We start from the raw sequence: 7964 nt of genomic DNA, 5'->3' as shown, positions 1-7964 counted from the left end.
AGCATCATTCCATACATCGTGAAGTAGACAAAACACATGACTTTGTTACCCTGAACCGATTGTTCATCATTTTCATCAACAACCATATCATCATTTAATATTCATTGAATATTTCATCACTACTTTGGTGTTCACGTAAAAAATTATGTAATACGACACAAACAACTACTATAGAGGGTGTTTTTGTAAAAGATAAAAGTTTGGGGTAAAATTTCAATTTTCAAAAGATTCCAAATAATGAGATTTGGCCCAAATACTAGAAAAAACTAGTATTTGGGAATTTGGGATATTTGCCAAAAATATTTGCCAAATAATGGCAAATTGTATGGACAAACACTATTTGCCAATTTTTTCCCCAAATATTATTTGGGAAATCTATGGCCAAACGGGCCCTTAATTGCAAGTCCAGCTGGATGTGAAATTTTTCATGGTAATTGGTAGGTAAGACATGCCATGTCATGGTTGCGTGAGAGATTTTTTTTGCGGGTCTCTAAGTCTTTATAACTTCTCATTTTCTCTTCCTACTCTGTACTCCCAAGTCCCACCTTTCATTTAGTCCTTTCTCTGACATAGAGTACTTTGTATCTTTTAAATTTATTGTTCCCTCTGACATAGAGTACTTTATATCTTTTAAATTTATTAGTGAAATTGTTCGTGCTTCGCGTGATTATATAAAATATTTATAAGATAATAATATGTAATATCTATATTTAGGTTATTATTGAATATATAATATAATTTTGATATTTCTCTTCGTCTGCGACATGATACATTTTTTCACTTTTCTTAGACATAAAATAGAATTTCATTTTGTATCTTTTTAAGGGCAAACTATTCATATGTATATAATAGAACAAAATATTCACCGTGGTGAAGTAAATGGAATAAGAGGTAATATGTTGAAATAACAATATATTGTATTAGACATTAAGGGGTCGTTTGGTACAAAACTTAATAACACAAGGATTAGTAATGCAGAGATTAATAGTGCAGAGATTAGTAACGCAGAGTATATTTTTATCAAGTGTTTGGTTCATTGTTTCTCACTTCATCTTGTGTCTGGACTAAAACTCTATAAAAAATTTCTTTCCAATTATACCCTTGATTTATTATAAAATTGGGACAAGGTAAATAATTGCTGAATAATATTTTTTTTTAAATGACCGTCTAACTAGATAGAAGAAGAACACTTTTTTTTGTCATGTTTGCAATTTTTTCACTTGAATTTTTTGAAGATAAATAATTGTCATCTTAATAAATTGATCACTCACAAAATGTCAAGTTTAAATTTCAAAAAAAGAAGATAAAACATTTCTTTTTAAAATAAAAAAATATGATATACAATAATAAGATTGAATAAAACATCTATATTTACACATAAAAATTGTAATAACTAAAAACCACACAAGTATATATATATCAGATCCTGCGGCTTTTAAAGATGTTAGTGGGGGAGTAATTCTTTAGGTGATTATTAGATATGTTCTCTCTCCAATAAAATATATTTTAGTTAATTTAGAAGTTCATAATCAATTCTACACATACGGTTATTTTGCAGAGAGTTGTTGGATGATACAGACTCAAGAGTGGCATATTACTCTTCAATGTTTAATTTCATTTTCTTCATAAAATTTTGATCAAATATCTCAACTTTTTGAAATATATATATAAAATAAACAAAATAATCAAAATAATTTGAGGAATATTTTTATTTTTACATAGACTTAATAATACATTCAATTAAGATCACGAACGTCATGTGGTCTTATAGTTATCTTTTTAATTAGTAAATGTTAAACAAATCACATTTCAAAATATTGTATTGATTTGTATTGGATTTATTTAGTAACAAACAACTTTCTCTAAATAATTTATAAGCTAATTTATTTAAATAAATTTACTATACAAATAAAAAATAAAAAATAAAAAATAAAAAATAAAAAATCAAGAAAATAAACAAAATAATCAAAATGATTTGAGGGATATTTTAGTCTTTACATAGACTTATCCCATGGTATTATATCCAATGTATTACTAATACCTCCAAATGGAAGGTATTAGTAATACATCCTATAATACCATGTAGGATGTATAACTAATCCATGGATTAGTTATACATAGACCTAAAATCCTACCAAACATAGTACTAAATAGTACCATACATAATACATGGACTATTTCTCTTAATACTTCCTACCAAAGACCCCTAAGGGGCCGTTTGGTTACTGGTTAGAGTTATGCATGTATTAGTTATGCAGGGTTTAGTTATGCGGGTATTAGTTATGCAGGGTTTAGTTATGTAGGTATTAGTTATGCAAGGTTTAGTTATGTTGGGTTTAGTCATACGGGTATTATTTAGTTATGTAGAAATTATAATACATGAATTATTAACTATGAAATATTGAATTTGTTGTAAATTAATATATATTATTTACAAATAAATAAGTAAACAAATAGTATAAATTCTCCCTCTTTTAAAAAAAGTTCTCCCTCTATACTTAACTGAGACTTTTGTTTTTTCTTTTTAGTTTTTATTTTATTTTATGTTTATAGCTTATAAAAATAAAATACCATTAATATATTTCAAGTACATTATAATATCCTATTTTATATAATGTAAATATTCTATCTATATATTGTATATATATTTTTAATATACCAAATATGAATTAGGTATAAATTCACGTCCTAAACAAAATAATAATACATGTTAATTAAATATGTGAAATTTATTTAATAATACACAACACTTATATATGATTAACATATTCGCCGTCAAAATATTTACAATCCAATTTATAATATTAATAAAGTATTTACATTTGGAATCCAAATGAAACAAAAAAGGTTCGGGTTTAAAAAATAAAAGAAAAAAAGTTAGGAAAACTGTATAGTTAGGTAAAGTTCTCAATGATTAATGATTTAAAAATAAATTAATAGGGGTAAATATGTAATTTACTTTTTTAATACATGTATAACTAATACCCGAGTGTAATTTACTATTTTAATGCATGTATAACTAATACCCGCATAACTTATTCCACCTTCTACCCCGCATAACTTATACATAGATTCCCTCATAAGTTATGTTGGTGTTAATTATATAGGATTACAAAAAGCACAACCAAACACCGTATAAAATTAATACATGAATAATTTTTATACAACATGTAGAACCCTACCAACCAAACATGGTATAAGTTATGTTGACTTTTCAACCTAATTAAAAACTTCTGCCAAACATAGTACAACTAATACAACCTTTTATACATGAATAAGGTGTACTCTTATACAGTAACCAAACTTCCCCTAAATGTATTACTCTCTCTGTCCCATTTTATGTGAGGTAGTTTGACTCGGCACGGAATTTAAGAAAGAAAGGAAGACTTTTAAAACTTATGGTCCAAAATGAATGATGAAAATTTGTGTGGTTGTAAATCATTTCATTAAGGGTAAGATATATATTTTACAGTTAAATTGCTACTTAATATAGAAATGTGTCATTTTTTTTGGAACTGACTAAAAAGAAAAGCAAGCAGGGGCGGATCTAAGGGTATAGGTGGAGGTGCCACGGCACCCAGTGACCTCGGTTAAAACTTTATATATATGTGCATATGTATGTAAAATGAGTTATATAATAAGCTTGCCACTCGGCAAACATAATTGAAAATGGTGCAACTGGCAAAAGGTGCAATATCGAACGTGAGGGTTGAGTGTTCGAATCTTCGTGACATCATTGAATAATTTTCCTACGTTTTTGCTGTTGGGCTTGAAGCTCTTTTTTTTTTTTTTTTTTTTTTTTTTTTTTTTTCTGTTCTCTTCTTTTCTTTTTCATTAATAGGTTTTCTTTTTTCATTAGTTCTTCTTTTATTTGTTATTAGTTATTTATCTTATTAGGAATAAATAAATATATTTTGCTTTTTCTAAAGTATTCTTATTAACTTTCTCTTTCACTAAGTATTAATCTTTTTATTCATACGAATGCCATGTGTGAATTTTATATTAGTTAAAGATCAATTTAACGTCTCATAAATATTAATAAGAATATAATCTAGAAATAAGGTCTCTTATTCCTTTTTTTTTAAAAAAAAAAACTACTTCGGTATATCTTTAGTATTAGAATATCTAAAAGAAAACATTACTGAATATGCATATTTGATCAATTTGTTTATAAAAATTGAAAAATAAATAAATAAATGACTCGAAGAATAATCTAAAATTAAAGGGACCGACCCGTTTACCCTATTTAGACAATATGGCACCCACAACCTTCGAATCCTGGATCCGCCTCTGAAAGTAAGTCACATAAATTGGGATAGAGGGAGTAATAATTATGCATTGAATTTAGATGGAAAACAAATAAATGAAAATAAGGGGTGAAAATACAAACCATGTCGTAGTTGCGTGTGAGATTTTTTTTAATCGATAAAAATTCATTTTGCGGGTCTCTATGTCTTTATAACTTTTTATTTCTCTTCCTACTCCTCAACTCCCTAGTCCCATCTTCCATTTAGTCCTTCCTATGACATAGAGTACTTTGTATCTTTTAAATTTATTGTTCCCTCTGACATAGAGTACTTTATATCTTTCAAATTTATTAGTGAAATTGTCCGCGCTTGCGTGATTATATGAAATATTTATAAGATAATAATATGTAATATCTATATTTAGGTTAGTATCGAATATATAAGATAATATTGATATTTCTCTTCATCTGTGACATGATACATTTTTTTTTTCATTTTTTTAAACATATAAAATAGAATTTCATTTTGTATCTTTTTAAGGGCAAACTATTCATATGTATACAGTAGAACAAAATATTCACCGTGGTGAAGTAAATTGAATAAGAGGTAATATGTGAAATAACAATATATTGTATTAGACATTAAATGAATTAACAATTATGCATTGGATTTATTTGTAAAATAAATAAATCAAAATAAGGGGTGAAAATACAAACCATGTCATAGTTGCGTGAGAAATTTTTTTAATCAATAAAAAATCATTTTGCAGGTCTCTAAGTCTTTATAACTTTTCATTTTCTCTTCCTACTCCTCAACTCCCAAGTCCCACTTTCCATTTAGTCCTTCCTCTGACATAGAATACTTTGTATCTTTTATATTAATTGTTCCCTCTGACATATAGTACTTTATATCTTTTAAATTTACTAGTGAAATTGTTTGTGCTTCACTTAATTGTATGAAATATTTATAAGATAATAATATGTAATATCTATTTATAGGTTGATATCGAATATATAAGATAATTTTGATATTTCTCTTCATCTACGACATGATACGTTTTTTCATTTTTTTAAATATATAAAATAGAATTTCATTTTGAATCTTTTTAAAGGCAAACTATTCATACGTATATATTAGAACAAAATATTCACCGTGGTGAAGTAAATGAAATAAGAGGTAATATGTTGAAATAACAATATATTGTATTAGACATTAAATGCATTAATAATTATGCATTGGATTTATTTGTAAAATAAATAGATGAAAATACCAAAAATGAACAAAAAAAATACAATAATAGGTGACTGCATAAAAATTATAAATACATTTCAAACAAAAAGAAGGGAAAATGCATAAGTACCCCCCAACCTATACCCAAAATCCCCGAGACACACCTAGCCTTTACTAAGGTCCTATTATCCCCTCGAACTTATTTTTTAATTAATTTTCTACTACTTTTCGGCCTACGTGGCACTATCCTTGAAAAAATTATACAACACGCGCTGGGCCCACAAGATAGTGCCACGTAGGCCGAAAAGGGGTAGAAAATTATATATAAAATAAGTTCGGGGGGTGGGGGATAATAGGACCTTAGTAAAATGTTAGGTGTGTCTCAGAGATTTTGGGCATAGGCTGGGGGGGTACTTATGCATTTTCCCAAACAAGAATGGTGATTAAAACATATTGTTACATACACAAAAAAAATGAATCATGAAATTAATATTTTATTTTTCAATTACTTTTTGCAAGTATAATAAAAATGAAACTCCTAATCGTTATAATTTTTTTTGTTGTTGAAATGGATAATTATATTAATTGTGCTTTATAAAAAAAAAAGTAGAATAGTGAAGGACCTGTTGAAGTGTGTGACCATTTCATCTAAAAGCTTAAGCTGTTAGAGAGAACATGCTTTTATTATTTGATTATATTCTCAACACGCTCCCTCACGTGCAAGCCTGGTTTTATTTCATGGGCCAAGCACGTGGAAATTCTTTTTTTTTTATTTGGGTGGCGGTGAGATTCGATCTCATGACCTTTTCCTGCTCTGATACAATGTTAAATTAGGTCTTAGGCCTAACTCACACCCCCAAAGCTAGCTTAAAGGGAGGAGGATTGCCCAAGCCTTATAAGGAGTCCACCCATCTCATTAACCACCGATGTGGGACATTTGTCATTCTTTAACACTCCACCTCACGCCCAGTGCTTAGCATCTGATGCGTGGGCAATTTTGATTTTGGGGGCCCCAACATCGGGTGAGGACCAATGATTAGCATTGACAATACATGTAGCTAAATTATTTATTCAAACCAAAATTTAATTTTATTAGCAAAGGTAACTAAGTTACTAATACAAGTCAAAGTAATAAAAAAATCTAGCAAATATAATCTCTAATTATGTTTCATTTTTTTTGCTTCTACCATCTTCGTTTGCAAGTAGATCTGCCACCATATTTTGCTCCATATGTCAAACTCTTCATCATATGCAATCAATTGAATAAAAAAATTTATATGAATAAATAAAATATCATATACCAATTAAAAATAATTATATCAAAAGAAAGAAAGAAATTTTAACTATATGTAATATATTTGTATATTATTTTTTTAATAGTACTAACAATACTAAATACTAATCATTTCTTGAAATCTAACAAATATTATAATCAAACTACATTATTTTCCGAAAACTGACTATTAGAAAGAACATTTGCATATTGACAACACATTGTTAAAAATTACAAAAGTATTTTTTTTATCATACTTGCTTGGTGAATGATAGTACATACATGAATAAAATATTAAGAAAGCATGTCCAAGTACATAAAAATAAAATAAAAAGACTTGAGAATGAAATATATATTAACTTTATGTACTTCTTTTTTGTTACATATTAGTTAATTCACAAATAAATAAGATGAGGAAGAGAAATAATAATTTTGAATGTGAATCTTCATGAAACTAAATGGGTAAAGTGCTCATTACCCCCTGAACTTGAGGCTTTTTATTTAGTGTACACCTAAACGATATTCCATTTTAATTATCCCCCCCTCCCCCTCCCGAACTTGTTTATTCCTCCATCACGTACACCTGCATTGTCTACCTGGCGTAGAAATTGACAACAAACTCTAGCAGGCGCGTGAGGAAGTAAATTTTTGTCACATCACAAAGCTACAACGGTAAAAAAAAAACATAAAATCTCCATTTTTCTTTAATTTTTGGCATCTTTTCAGAACTTTCTCTCTCTATTCTCTAACTATTTATTCTCCCTAATCCCTTCTCCCTTTTTAAATTTAAGATTTTTTCTCTCTTTTTTATTTTTTAATTGCATTTGCTAAATTCATGAATTATAATAGAAGACTTGTTTGTTTATGTGGGACTCCTCCAATTCTGAAAATTTCATGGACAAATGACAATCTCGAACATAGATTTCTCGATTGTAGACACTATGGGGTATATGTATCGTTTCATATTTTTTTGCTTTTAATTTGCCAATTTCATATTATGTAATATTTTTTAACTTTGATTTTATGAAATGCAGTCCTTATTTCAAAATCCTTGAAAGTTTTTCGATTGGTATGATCTAGAATTTCCTAGCCAGGCGAATACTGTGATTTTGGGTCTGTTGAAGAAGGCCAACAAACAACAAAAATAGCTGAAGTGTAGATGGATGTTAAAATTGATTTTGGGCATTAGTTTGATATGTAATGTGATATTGTTC

This window comes from Solanum tuberosum, unplaced genomic scaffold (genome assembly GCF_000226075.1).
Source record: "Solanum tuberosum cultivar DM 1-3 516 R44 unplaced genomic scaffold, SolTub_3.0 scf00342, whole genome shotgun sequence".
NCBI classification, from domain to species: Eukaryota; Viridiplantae; Streptophyta; class Magnoliopsida; order Solanales; family Solanaceae; genus Solanum; species Solanum tuberosum.
Note: the sequence above shows the minus strand (reverse complement) of the source record.